We start from the raw sequence: 15106 nt of genomic DNA, 5'->3' as shown, positions 1-15106 counted from the left end.
GGGGAAAGAAGAGACGCAAAGACGGTGTTGTTTGGTAAATTGAGATGTAAAAAATAGGAAGGGAAGCATAAGACAGTCAATCTTTTTAAAAGAATTGTATCTACAACGTATATTTGTCCGCCTCGTGGTCTAAGGGTCAGCACGATCGCCTGCCATGCAAGATATATTGGATTTAATTCCTGACATGGTTATTTGATTTATTTTTTGGAACAAAAAAAATAAAACTAACATTTGCATGGGAACATCGCTAGCCCAAAGAAACGGTAAGATGAACCCAAAATTTCAGATTCTAAAAAAATATTTAACTTTTTGTATCTAATTATGTTTGTTTTTTTTTTTAAAGTAATAACCCGCTAAGCCTCTATTTTGAAGATTATCAGCAGATGGGATAGAGGGATATTGAAGGAGGTAATGAAAAATACACAACACCCAGACCAATTAATAAAAAAATCTTACTTGGATTTTTTTATTGCAACTGGCCGGAATCGACCCACGACGCCAGTTTCACAGTTGGCCGTCTAACCAACTGCGCATATAATAATTACGTATAAGTTTTATTCCGTTGTTATTTTTTAAAAATACCAGTGGCCGGGTTTCGTTGTGACCGACATCGTCAGACCAGTCTTAAAATAGCAATTGATAGTATATACTATATTATAATATTATAAGAGTTAATAAATAATAATACGCATTGTTTTTTATTTGTGTTATTTTATAGTCAAAATTTTGAGTTGAACCGCGGTCGAATTTTTGCATTGTCCTAGATTTCTGTCCCAAACGGTCGAGACTGTTCACGGAGCTGGAACAAAACAATATTGTCATATCTGTTGTAGTGTTCACATGTAACTGGTCCATTGGACTTAAACTCTCCAACTATGTATCGTAATGTGTATTGGTTATTTTCAGGCGAATTATTTGAAGCGGCCAAAGGCAACCTCTCCTGGCTCTTGCTAGAGCATATATAATATGCTCGACGGATGCACTCCTGGTTCTAACGGACTTGTTTCCTTTGGATCTGAAGGTCCAGTGATGATCCTCAAATTTCCACTTAAAAAGAAAGCGTTCCGCTGTTATTGGTGGCGGCCGTCTATTTCCAACTGAAGGAATGTCTCAATCGGATCTAAAAAAATCTCTTCAAATGCTCTTCTTGATGCTTCGCAATCGTTTTGGGAATCTTCCCCTCCAAGGTTACCTTTCTTTTTTACCTTCAATCCGTCAGCGCCTTAAATCTTCTTGAGGTATCCCCGATCACTGGACTTCGCAGTTTTTATCAGGTCATGGAAAATTTAAGGACAAATTATTTGTTTTCAATATTGTTGATTCCCCTTCGTGCTGCTGCAGATATCCTAATAAATTTTCTGAACACATTATGTGGTCTTATCTCTTGTCCTCTTTTTACGATTACCAAATGAAGCTTCTTGCTACTATCCAAGGCCCTGTTAAAGGTCCTGTCGGATGTACAGATCCAAAAAGAATTTCAAGGCTTTTAACAAGTTTTGTTATCATTTTGGCGAATTCATCATGATCATGTCCAATCAATTTAATCCCAGTCAGCGAAGAATTCACTTCCCTTTTCTCTCAATCCAATGTAGTACAAATTATGTACTTCTGGACTACCTTCTTGCTACCAGATTACAGAGAGCTTCTTTAGGCAGCTTTTCTTGTTCGGCAACGAGCAACTTTTAAGCGAGCAAGGAGAGTTATGTCTTCAGATTCGGTGTGCGGTATGTGGTGGGCAAGCCGTATTAGTTATTTTGTTGTCGTTGTTTTTAATTGTTTTTATGAATTACATTTTTATTCGTCTGTATTTAAGAATTTTCTATCACGCACTCTTCTTGAACGTAACACTGTAGTCGTCAGGTGCGCTGTAATAAGGATGTAATTTTTAAATAAATAAATAAAAATAAAAACCTGAATTCCGAGGTGATGATTTCATGTCTTATTTTAATCAAAACCTGTTCACTAATCAAAAACACCCCCAAATATACACTTAAAGATACAAATATACAAAACGAGCCCTCTTCAGCCATCACTGAGAGATTAAAAAGGATTGGTGACATTTCGGTGGAGATTTTCGTCTGTTTTCAAGCCTCGGGCACGGAGATCTGATCCAAAACTGTTTGATGGATTGGAAGTGGAAATTGAAAAAAAATACCACCATGTTTGAATGAGATTGCTTTTTTTCGGATTTGACATTGTTTTTTTTGTGTGCAGAGTGCTGGTTTTCAAAAGATTTTTTCAGTAAATTGCATATTTAAGTTATATTCAAACTTTTTCAACAGAGAGTAAAAACATTATTTTGAGAAGGAAATAAGGAAGTCTAAGCATTTTCTGGGCTTATGACCAGTCATTAGCTGGTTTGAGTGGCCGCTTTACACACTTTGAAACATAAACCAATCGGCCCATGTCTACTTGAGTTGAGATGAATTGAGATATGTGTCTATGAGATTAAAAAGGATTGGTGACATTTCGGTGGAGATTTTCGTCTGTTTTCAAGCCTCGGGCACGGGAGATCTGATCCAAAACTGTTTGATGGATTGGAAGTGGAAATTGAAAAAAAATACCACCATGTTTGAATGAGATTGCTTTTTTTCGGATTTGACATTGTTTTTTTTGTGTGCAGAGTGCTGGTTTTCAAATGATTTTTTCAGTAAATTGCATATTTAAGTTATATTCAAACTTTTTCAACAGAGAGTAAAAACATTATTTTGAGAAGGAAATAAGGAAGTCTAAGCATTTTCTGGGCTTATGACCAGTCATTATCTGGTTTGAGTGGCCGCTTTACACACTTTGAAACATAAACCAATCGGCCCACCACATATCTCAATTCATTTATCTGTTGACTTCTTTGAAGTTAAAGAGCTGAACTGTTTTTTTAATGTTTATAGACTATTAAGCAAAACCATTTAAAAAACAAAAGATTGTTTATTAATTTACGATAGATAAGGATTCGTAAAAAAAAATATTTCTAAAATAACTCTGCGTGTAAAATCAGAGGTTCTTCTCTGTCAGTTCTTCCGAACGGTTCATTTACGGCAAGCAAACCGGATATCCTTCACAGCTCTTATATTATTGGTTGGTTCATATAAACCAGTGACGTCATCCAAAGTAGTGCGTTTTTATTAACACATTTATTAATTTTTTTTTCGTACGTTTTCAAGAAACTTTGCCGTACAAATTTAATGCTTTAATTTGTACCGCGTGCAAGAAAACATTTTTGTATCCAATTTCCCGTAGGGCTGAAGTTCCTCATTTACAATGTTTCGAGTATGGCCAAACGTTTGTAGGCTAGCCGAATTTTACTCCCCAGGGAACTGTTAAAATCCAAATTTATTGCATCAGAGAGGGAAAATATTTTTGAGAAGTGAATAAAGAAGTCTAGGGATTCACAGGGCTTCTGACCTATCATTGGCTGGTTTGAGTAACCAATTTACACCCAGTCTACAAACGTTTGGACATTCTCAAAACTTAGCGTATTTTTATTTATTTTTATAATTGTCATTATAGTTTTTTTGTTTACATCTAACGGTGCATATTTAAGTCACCGTATTGTTATTCAAATAGCATATTATCTAATAATTTTATTCATTAAAATAATCTTCGATTGTAGAATCATCTTCCATCCACTTCTGTAACAAATGTTTCTACCGTAACTCTGTTAAAATCACGCCTTAAGAAACATCTTCCTTCTCTTTTTTAATCTCTCTTTTTTTTTTCTCTATTTATTTTTTTCTTTTAAAGTCAAGTATCGATATTTAGAAATTTATATGCACATATTGTTATTTCCATTTTTTTCTCGCACGCTTACTTGAAAGATATTGCCCTTTGGCAATAAGCCCGGCAATGTATGATATTATACAAATATGTGGGTACAAATATTTAATTAAAATAATAAATGCAATTTTCATCACACCCAACTCAGATGCAAAAACGAGTTTATTCATATAAAAATATTTTTTTGACTACATACCTAAATACATTATGTTAACTTGCTAGAAATCGACCTCGGTACCTAAGATCTTGTATGTTATTTTAATATATTACCTTATTCTAATGTACAACATAATTTTTTTTACATTTTTCAAAGATAAAAAAATAATGAAAATTTAAAAAAATATCTTTTTACCAGTTTTTAAAATAGACTTAAAAAATGAAGGATAAAATACAAAGCAAAATATTGATTTTAATGGTGGTTCTTTACTGCTATTTTTCGATTGGCGCCTGAAGCCTTACGTTATAGGTATATTTATTTATTTATTCATAGATACGCCCATTGGGCATTTTTAAGGACAATTTTTTACATCGAAAATGATTATAAAGGAAAGTAGAAAGACACAATGGTATAAAGTAGACTCGGTGGGAGTAGAAGCGGGAGAGAGATGTTTATAATTGAATTTGATCCAGTGATCGTTTGAAAGAAGACAACTTGTTATCAAAGAAATCAAGACTCGTATATTTGTTAACAGACCTAAAAATTCTGGGCATAGGGGAATGAAAATCATAGTTAGTCCTATGGTTATCGGTATGAAAAAACTGAGTTTTGACTGAGGTTCCTAGTTGGAATGTTTAATTTCATTAAGTTCAGTAGTTCAGGCGCATCAAAGAGTGGGTTGAGAATTTTAAATAGGACTAGATCAGACTTATTTCGACGGTCTTGAAGAAAAGATATATTTAAGCTAGTTTCTGACTCATTTTACATAAATTGATCTCTGGATAAGCCCAACCTCCACCCTTTTTTTCTTGAAAATCGATGTTGAACTGATTCAATATTTTTTATGTGAACCTCATAATATGGAGAGCAGATAACAGAAGAGATATATAACAAATAAGAAAGATACCCGCAATGGAAATACAAATTCAGTGCCCTATGTATCACTGGGTGTGGATGGGGAAATGATAATAAATTTTAACAACATTAATATCCCATAATAATACAAATGTTAAGTATTATGTGTTTGTACTTCAAAAACGAACAACGACTTGTTTTAAAATTTATTTTGGTAAATGGCATGTAGATTACAAGTATTTTTTAAACAGAATGGATTTTTATTTTTATTTGACTCAATGTATAATTTATTTTATTTAAAATGAGAGAATTTAATTTTTCTATCACTAACATTTTTATTCTGTATATACGAACTGTTACCGCCACCTGCCGAAAAAATCTCAAAGCGTTTTCGTGTGTTTCATGGATCAATGCTGTTTGTTTCGTAAAAGTTCCTTTGTATTTTTAGCCACATTTGGTTTTTAAATGTAAAAACCATAATGTAAATAAATAAGTTTAATTAAGTTGATAAATTTCAAACGCCAGCATATCCACCCAATTTTTTTTTGCACATTTGTTCTAGAAAGTATATTTATTATATGTGTTAATAATATTTTAATAAACAAAATTTGAATGGTGATATTGTTTCATATGCTGATGATACCGTACTCATTATAAGGGGATCTTCATGGGACGAAGTAAATTTAAAATCAAATATGGATATTTTAAAAAATTAATAAATTTAAAAAATGGTTCGATGACAATATTTTGTCTTTGAATACTGAAAAAACATATTACATCACTTTTACTTTGAAAGATCAAATTGTATCTCCTATAAATATTTGTATCCACACAACAAAATGCAATGAAGAATATCAGTTTCATAATGATAATTGCCTTCAAATCACTGAAAAAAATAGCATTAAATATTTAGGCATTATAGTTGATAAAAATATAAAATGGAAGGAGCAAATAAATAATATTGTAAATATAATGAGAAAACTTATATATGTATTTATTAGATTAAGGAATATATTAACCATCGAAAAATTAAAATCAATTTACTTTGCATTCGCCCAATCCATATAACAGTACGGAATAATCGGATAGGGTGGTGTTTTTAAAACAAATATTTTACCGGTTGAAAAAATACAAAAGTTATTTTGAAAAAAACGTCTAATTCTAATAATAAAAGTTCAGACATTTGAAAAAAAAACTTACATGGAAACATTCTGTTTAATAATTCTTTTTCCATAATTTATGCAAACAAGCATATAATTTAGCCCTGTTACAGCAAAATAAATTAAAAAACACAAATACGTCGCTCATGTTACGCGCGTGCGTTCCCCGTCACTGTCATCAACCGATTGAAGACTGAATCTGTTTTAGACAACACCCGCCGCAGAACAGCGTCTCTGTCTTGTAATGATTTCTATCTTCGTGCTCTCTCTTGTATAAAGTATTTGTAAAGATGTGTTGCTGAATTAGCGGACATTCATTTTTCGCGCAGCAAGGATAAATGTTTTTTGTATTAACATTTGGCATAGTTAAACAATTTTTTTTCCAAATCGGGTGTGAAAATGTCCATTTGAAGATTACAAAAAATACGAATTCATCATTTAAAAAAATAAGAGAGATATATCAAGTCTTGTGTCATATGTCGACTAGTGTGACATCACAGCCACACAAGAGTAAAAAAAAAGTAAACATGCATTAGATAAAAAATCTTTATAAGAAATTTCCGTTAAAAGTTTTATAGAACTAAAATAGAATAACTTTTCGACTAAATATTCAAATAAGGTTCACGTATACATTCAACATGTGTAGATACGTATTTTAACAGACCCACATCAAAACAGTACCGACGTAAAAAATCTGGACAAACTAAAAAAAGACATATACGTCTAGAAGCTATGCTTACTTTGATTTGAATTTGAAATATGATTGGCTCGCCATGAATGGCGTAATGTCAGTTTAATAACTGACCGCGAATCGCTGGGACGATGCATGGGTGTAGACGATGCAAAAGAGAAACGGGCCTTCTAAAGGGTGTATCTTTATAATGACAGGTGATTGGCTGATTCAGGTACAGGATGTTGTTTTATTTAATTATTTAAAACAAATAAATTGAAACACAAAAACGGTATACAAAATATATGTAAATGTAATTACTTATTTATTTTATTAGGTAAACAAACAGTATGTACACATATATTGCCAATTTCTTTGTGTATTAGAGTAAGAAACTCATGCACACACCAAAAAAAATGTTTACACTTAATACAATAATTTAAATTGTGTTCAATATAATAAATGTAAAAGAAACGAAATGAAAAAATATTTAAATAATAATAATGTTAAATGTCTGCTTCTCTCAAAATTTCTATAATTTTTGACCAAAATTTACATACATTGTCACAAAAAATATCAGCCTCGGTAAATATATTGTTCTATTGGTCGCATATTCTAGGTATTGTAGATTGTTTAAAATAGTTTGTTGACGCGTTTTCAGTGTAAAACAAAAAAAATTGGCTTGTCGGTCTCGATGGCACACGGAATGGAAGTCTTTCTAGTAGGTTAGGAGAATCAATTTTATTATTTATTAATTTGAATAAAAATAACTGGTCCAACATTATTCTTCGATTTTTAAGAGAGTTTATTCCATGGTACTGCATACTTTCAGCATGATTAGAAAAGTTAATGTTTAACCGGTAGTCGACCTGCTTAAAAAAAAATTGTTGGACCCTTTCGGGTCTATTAATACTTGTATTATAGTAAGGTGACCAAATAGGAGTACAGTATTCTACCTGGGGACGAACAAATGTTTTGTAATTACAATTGAATTCCATCGAGAATAGGAAAATATCACTTTTTTAAAAACATTTTTCAAGTAATAAAGATCTATGAAATACTGTTAAGTAAAATATATTTTTTTTGTTACTTATTGACAGCATAAAAAATATTTTTAAATTCGTAATTTTGAATTCCCGCAAAAACTGTCGTTTTATTAACCACACCCCTAAAACGTCACGATTTATTTTTATTTGTTTGGAAAATTGTCACAAATCTTGACGTCGCAACTATCAAGGTCAAACATATCGCGTTTTTCTAGTGACGTATTAAAAAAAATATATGTAGGAAAACATTTATCCAAAATATCCATATTAATTTTAAAAATACAATAAATTATTCTAAATCCAGTTAATATATTTTTATCGGTATTCGTAGTATGCGATATTTCCATATTGTCAATAATTATCATAAATGGACAAATAAGAACATTTTAGAGAGGGTAATATAGAAATTTAGGCATATGACCTATCATTGGCTGGCCACAACGCACACGGTGTTATATCCACAAATAAGATCCAGAAAGAATATGGATATACTTTTCTTTGTTTCTTTTTTTTTTAATGTGTCATATAGCTCAGGTTTGAATTAAAATTATGGTCTAATCAAAAACATTCATCTCACAAAATGTCCCAATTACAATAACCGCTAATAATTTCAGAAAAAATATTTTTGGACGAAAAAACAATCAGCTTCTATTTTAAGACTCTCGGTAGACAGGCGTATGATTTGACGATCTGAGACCCCGAGCCTTTATTGTAAAATATCCACAGGGCGTTCTTTATTCGCAAACAACTGAATTAATACGATTGGCTTGGTAATTTTGCTGTATGGATATATTAAAATCGGATTAGATAACTGGTTTGATCATCACCAAAATACCTACCCATGGTAATAATATAAAATAAAGAAAAATATTTCATTTTAATATACAGGTATGCAAATCACCTGATCGGTAATTTAAGGAATTTCATTGGGTTTTACTTGCGGTTTTTTGCAAATCAACCACCCATCACTTTTTTTTCCCTCAGGGGTAGGCAGAGAAATCGCAATGCCACACCTCTATCTTTCTTTTTCTTTTAGCTTCGGTTAATGATGCATTGGGGAATGTATTGAAATTCCTTATTTAAATTTATATAAAACAATTAATGTAAAGTTTATTGTGCTAGTCAATGTGATGAAAATTTATGTATTATTACTATCGATGTTATTTTTAATAATTTTAAACAAATTTGTAGCAAAAAAGTTTAGAATATTATATCACAAATTGTTACATTATTGTAAAAAATAAATAAAACAAATTTGTTTTTAACCACTAAACTTTTATTTTGTTCCCCTGATCGGTTTCAAAGTTAAAAAGGCTAAACAAAAATAATAATAGTTTTTATGAATTTGCAAACCATCCGATAAAAAATACTAATTATTTCTATAAAGACACTGGATTAAAAGTTCTTTAAATTGAAGATAAAATATTAAAAGGATACAACTTGGAAATCGTAGAAAATAGAAAAAAGCGGTTCGATTTAAGAAAAAAATAATAAATGACGAAATAAACAATATTTCTTTCAGTTCACTCCTGTCTAGTTTCAAAAGTATCCATCTCATATTACCATCCTTTCAAGACAAAAATATTTGATTTATTAGTCTTATTGGTAGCATACTGATAACATAAAAAGAAAATAGGAAAGAATTCATTAGTTAAGCATACCTTGAGAACGGCCTCCGTGGTGTAGTGGTCACGACGCTTGACTCACACACGGAAGGTTCCGGGTTCGATTCCCGGTGAGAACACAAAAATTAAAATGTGATTTTTCTCAAGCCTGGGTGCTCTGTGATGTAATTCACCACTGTAATTAGGCCTCCTGGCCTGTTGTGGTGCAAAAAAAAAAAAAAAAAATGTAAAAAGAAGATTGTTTAGCTTTGAAACCGGTCTATAGAAAAAAAAATGTGGTTTAAATCTAAGTTGTTTTATTTATCTTATTATAATGAATAACCACAAAGTGAGCACATCAAATTTAAAATATATAGTAACATTATTATTTGCGAATTATACTTTACAGGCTTTATTACCCATATAAACAATGAATTGACTAGATAATAAATAAAGGTTCGACATAATTTGTAATATTAAAAGCTTGTGGTCTGAAATATCAATAAAAATTATTGAATATTTGTTTAGCCACTCACTGAGTCTTATATGTTTACCGGTTTTCAGACGTACCCGTCTCTTTGTCAGGACACTAATTACACAGACATGCGAATTCCACTATTCACCTTCACAATAAAAGTTGCATTACAATTTGAATAAAAGTGCTAGTAGGACACGTGGTGTAAGCTTCTAATTTATTGTGTCCTTTGTTGTTAGCTTTTAATAGCATGTGTCAATTTGTATGTTGGTATATTTAGTATCTTGACGAAGAAATGGCTACGCCTTGAAACCGGGAGACATTAAAAAGCCATTAAGTGATTGTATAAATAATTATTGCATATTGCAGTTCGTTGGTAGTTTGAAGCTCAATAGTTGACACCGTTATTGATGTAGATGAGATTCATAAACATCATTTTACCTAGATACGCCAACAATGTTTAGAGTATGTCTTTTTTTTCTACTATCTACCCCAGTCAAAACTACATATAATATTCTAAAGCCATTGAAAAGTCGATTACCAGACTAAAAAACAATTCACACGCGAGATTCGCGTGGAGAATGATTTTATTGAAGGAAATATTGCCTTTTATATCCAATATATATTTTTTACGATCCTCAATTCTTCCAGCCACTATACTACGTCACTGCGGGGGGCAACGTAGATATATGTGACGTCATAATCAAAGGACGATTTATATGTACTTTACAGGGGAATTGAACTGGTTATCGAAATTACAAAATCACTATGAATATGAATATTCTATTATATTAACATAAACGGCAAATTTGCTTTTTAAAAACATTTACTATACGAACATATTTGGCATAACATTTTTTTTTTTTAAAACATAAATTTCCTTATACCCAAGATATATAAAAAAAAATAAAACCTAAAAACCATACAAGATTTATATTTTTAAAAAATAACCCAAAAATTATACAGCATATTCAGTAGAAAGTTTAAATCATAAAACATTCTGCAGTAATTTGAAGAATTATTTTTTCCAGAAGTACTTTGAATAAATAATGTTAGTTTATAGAGAATGTGCATCTTGAACATATACCTTTTAATATTTCACCGTTTTTGCTTGTATATGTAATTTTTAATACTATTTAAATGTTATTTGTGTTTTTTTCTTTTTATATACTTTTTTTGGCTTGTATACATAATTTCAATTTTTTCAACGTTTTTGATAAAAAAAATTAACCTGTATTGGGTGTGCGCATATTTTGTTAATTAAAAAAAATGATTTTATTTTGTACTAGTTCAGTATGTATATATACATCCATGTAATTTTTAAACTTTTTCAATTTTCTTTCCCAGATTGCATAATGTAAACATTATTTTGAATTTATTTCCATGCCTAGTATTCTGTTTATTCTGTTATTTTCAAGTATTTTTCATACCCTTTTTAATTTGTAGTATATGATAATTTTAATTTTTCTGCTTTTGTTAAATAATATTATAGTTTAAAATTTAAAAACGTCTCTAAAAAAATTATTATCTGTATGTCCCTAAATGAGTTTTTTTTAAAAAAACTCCTTGGGAATATTGTATATAATTATGTATAATATGTTTTCAATATAATAAAAAAAAATTAAAAAAAATACAACACGAAAATCATAAGTACTGTTTCATACAGCTGAGCAAAGTCAACAAAAACTGTATATGTTATGAAATGCATGAATATATCAATATAATTACTATTCACCATCTTTGAAAAAAATCAAAAGGTTTGTTCTATAGGAACAATACCCTACACTAAATATATCTGATACGTGGAAATTACTATTGCCGAGTTCATAAAGTCTATTTAATACGGCATTACAAGTATACACTGTCCGTGAATTGTTTCGAGAAAACGGTGGCACCTGTCTAGTCATTCTTCCAGGCACCCTGAAGTTGATGAGCGATAATAGTCGCTCAAAATGGGCAATAGTACATTCAAAATGGGCAATCCCATTTTGAATGTACAATTTATTTTCGTCAATAATACAATATTTTTTATTATCATCGTCATCTTCTTAATCACAATCACCACCATCATCTTTGTCATCATCGTCATCGTTCGTACCAACTCCGTTCGTTGGGGATCACTACAGCGAAAGCATCTCGGTCCTGCGCTACTCCGAGGCCAGGACAACTGCTTGTTGGATGTACTCGCCATAGTGATTCCTGGGAAAAGATGACCAGAGTGGTTTCCCGTTGCCTTCTCTAGTGGATTTTTCTATCGCGGTTACCTTCCCTTAGCTGGTTGGTTCTGGATTGTAGGCACCAGAAGTTTGCCTTTCAGAAATTTGAATTTGATCACACCGTTATCAGTGTGATCCCATTACCCAGGGTTTGCGACGTGGACGCTAACGAGTTGGACTTGTCAGCAGTGTTGCCGGTGGAATGCAACTGGTCATTTGCAGCATTTAATAGAATCACACCCTCCAGCAAGATGTGACTCACTGTGACGTTACTGTCGGTTTGAACCCCGTGCATCGCTCCAAATAAATATCTGCCCATACATACCCGTCTCACTCTACAGTTTTCCTAGCGCAGCTCCACGCAACAATAATCACGCGTGCGAGGGCCTGTCAAAATATTATAACGCTGATACTCAACTAAAATTTATCAGAATAAGGTGGAGACCGTAGGCAAACAAAAGATGTGTTGGAAGGCCGCTAAAAAGATGGGTCGATGACATTGCCTGTATAGCCGGTAAAACACGGATGATATAAGTGGGTGATGGGAAGGAATGGAGACGTTTGGAAGGTGCTTTTATCCAGCAGTGGAAAAAACAAGGTCGAATATTAAAAATAATTAACACATATGCATTATTTAATTTAATAATACATACAAAGTGTTTCTCTCCATCAACCACAATTTGAGCAACGTTTTGCTGCTGTATTCAATTTATTCTTTCATAAATATTAAGTGCTTATTTTATTATTTTTAGTATTTTAAATACGAGTATATACACACAGTTTAACTTTTTTATGATTTAAATGCGGTTTTTACAAAAAACTGTTTTTTTTGTTGTTTATCAACCCCTGAAATAAGCTTTGCGGGATGCCTCATAAAACAGTTCCAAGAATGTAATGCTTCGACGGAGATGCCGATTTTTCTAAGGGATGATTTCTTCCACCCTGTTCGCAAAACAAAAAAGAACAAAAAAAAGATTCGTTCAGAGTAGCTTCCAATACTGTATGTTTTTCAAAATAAAAATAAAATAATTCAATTTGTAAAACAAAAAAAACATTTTTGTTAAAAATTTGAATGACAAATTGAATTTACTTAAAATTTAATATGTGAATAAACATGCATTAAAATGGATATGAATTTATACTACAAAAATAATTATACTCTATATTAGGCTTTAGGATTAAAAAATATCATACAAAGAATCTAACACAAAAAATATTAAACAAAATAGGATATACCTAAATTCAATTCCTTATTAAACGTGCTGCTCTAAAACCAGTTGGTGATCAAATAAATATTATAAATTTTATATTTGAAGTACTAACATAATGGTCGTTCATTATTATAATAAGACAATTCTGTTTTTAACCACTTTTTTTATATTTTTCTACTGAACAGTTTCAAAGCCATACAAGCTTCTTAAGCATGGTATATTTAACACCTAATAGTAAAGTATACCTTGATCAAGAAGCTTGTATAGCTTTGAAACCGGTCCATAGAAAAAAAACAATGTAACTGGTTAAAAATAAAATTGTTTTCATTTATTTTATTCAATGAATATTAAGTTATTTTTTAAATTATATATCATCGTAAGAAACCAGTTGTGTTCCCGTAGTTAGTGTTGCGGACTCACGGATCAGAGGTCTGAGGTACGAATTACACTCTGCCCCAACATGATTCCCATTTTCGGTAGAGAGTTGTTTGTTATAACATGACCCTAAAGAGGATAACGTGTTGTTGCCTAAACTAGTCGGTTGTGCCAATAGAAGTGGTTCATAAAAAAATGCATTTTTATTTATATATATATATATCAAATATTTACAACTCATTAAAAATGGACCCAAATATCGTATTTGGTAAATTATAAGAATGCAATTTTTTTTTAAATATTTGAACGCATTTAAAAAATATATATATTTTTATATTTTAATTGATAAATAATAAAATTGCTTATGAATTGCGGGGCTGAAGTGGAATTGGGAGGATTACGTTTCTCGGATGTCGGATGGATAAAAAAAACTTGTGAACCGGAGGCCGAAACCAGGACGCGGAAGCATAGGGAGGCCCCAGAACAGATGGTCCGACGACATCAGAAGGGTTGCAGGTCCACGGCGACAAAAGGTGGGGATGGCAGGAAATTGTGGAGGTCCAAACGGGAGGCCTTCGTTCAACACTTGGCTCTGAGGAAGACTGAGTATGTCAGTTGTAAATAATATCGGCTCCGGAATATCTAAGGGAACTATGCATTCCAGATGAACTAGCTGACAGGCGTCTCACGCTTAGATCAGCTACGTCTACGGCGAGAGGAAAAGTTATTATACCTCTACGCAAACAGCGCACTGAATTTGGTGAGCGCGCATTTGCGGTCGCAGGCCCTATGGCATGGAATGCTCTCCCAGCAGAGGTGCGAGGCTGTGAAAGTGAAGTGATGTTTCGGAAAAAACTTAAAACCCACTTGTTCTCTAAATCATTTGAATAAATCCGTAGCACGTGACAACAAAATAAATTATTTTAATCAAATTACAAATTTAAAGCTTCAATTAAATTAACTTAACAGTAGAATCACCATGTAAAGCGCCCTTGAGGTATTTTATTACGAAAATGGCGCTATATAAGTTATCCACAATAAATAAAAATAAATCATTTAATTAGTTAACTGAGATGAGGAACATTTTAGAGAAGGTAATATGTTTCATTATTTATGTACTGACACCTGAAGCGTAAGACTGATCACCTTACGTTTGTATAACAGATAAACAAACTACGGTGCATTTTATTTATTTACTCAGTGCCCTTAACATCACTTTTACGGCAAAAGGGGACAATGATGAATTAATCAACAATATTTTGAGTTTGTCCAAATATTTTTAGACAAGGACTGGATTCAACTCCCTGGGGAGTTGTTAATATTAACATATTACAACAGAGATGAAGAACATTTTAGAGAAGGTGATATAAAAGTCTAGGCTTATGACCTGTCATTGGCTGGTTTAAGTGTCCACTTTACACATTGTGTAACATCCACCATTCTGCCCATATTTAAACATCTAAATTCCTTCCATTCTTTTATCTGTTAATGTTTGTGTAATTAAAGAGCTGAAACCTTTATTGATGCGGGTGAGATTTATCTAATTGAATTATTTCATCCATA

Source organism: Micrasema longulum, unplaced genomic scaffold, assembly GCF_059751315.1.
Source record: "Micrasema longulum isolate JH-2025_06_02 unplaced genomic scaffold, ASM5975131v1 h1tg000537l, whole genome shotgun sequence".
Taxonomy (NCBI): Eukaryota; Metazoa; Arthropoda; class Insecta; order Trichoptera; family Brachycentridae; genus Micrasema; species Micrasema longulum.
The sequence above is the reverse complement of the archived record's forward strand: the minus strand, read 5'-3'. Positions refer to the sequence as shown.